A 1,004-nucleotide genomic window follows, 5' to 3' on the forward strand; every position below is an offset into this window, starting at 1 on the left:
TTCTGGTCTATGTGTATGAACAGGAATTGACTTGTATTCCATTTGTAATAAGAAAGACCCTACACATGCAAGGTATTGTAGTTTTGAGCACTTTCTTGTTAAGTCTCAGTAAGTGGCAGCACTAATGCCCTCTGGGACAGAGCAAGCCAAAAAGTGCTTTAAAGTCCTTGCAGTAGGGGTGGGGAGAGGAATACTTTGGATATTGTCTCCCAGTTAAGATTTTAGTCACACTTCCATGTTCAGTTTTGTGGGTGATCTAAGAAAAGCCTCAGCTTCTTTCTTCAAGTCATGTATTTGTCAGTTGTCAGGTTTCACATCTGTCTGGACCTCTCATCTTTCTGCATCCGTTCTATTCTGAGGTGCAATTTCCATGAACTTTGTCAGGGCTCTTCCATGGGAAAACAATGATGCTATTTTAAGTAATGGCAGAACACCACCTTTACCTTGCCAGGTTTCTGGGCCTGTAGCAAGGATGTCCTGGCATAATTGAATTATTCTGAGGACTTTATTTTTTTTTTTATTTTTTTTTTTAATTTTTAGGTGTTTTTCCTATCATTCAAGCATACCAACTTTATTTCTGTTAGACCTAAATTAGGAGCCAAATTAACTTTAGTGCATCTTTGTGCACTGTAGTAGAGCTATGAAACTTGACGCTGAGTCGACCTGTGTGACTCTACATCTGCAGAGTAACTATTTTCTATGTAATTTATTTTTGATTGAAAAAAAAGTGGTCTATAGACATTGCAGGTTTTAAGAAAAAGAAAAAGGCTGCAGAAGTAGTAATGTGTGTTTGTTTGTGGGTAGTGTCTGCAGTCAGTACCACTTATACACTACTGACCATCTTAGTACTAGTGACTAGCTTAATCAGGAAAGCCACCAGGAGAAAGAATGCAAGTTTGTGTATTGTGACTACTGGAGTGTAGGCAAAGCTGAGAGGATGTGGAAAGCTGCTGATTTTCCGACTCTGCCTTACCTCGCTTTTCAGCAGCGCAGGGCTGCAGCAG

Source organism: Lonchura striata, chromosome 6, assembly GCF_046129695.1.
Source record: "Lonchura striata isolate bLonStr1 chromosome 6, bLonStr1.mat, whole genome shotgun sequence".
NCBI classification, from domain to species: Eukaryota; Metazoa; Chordata; class Aves; order Passeriformes; family Estrildidae; genus Lonchura; species Lonchura striata.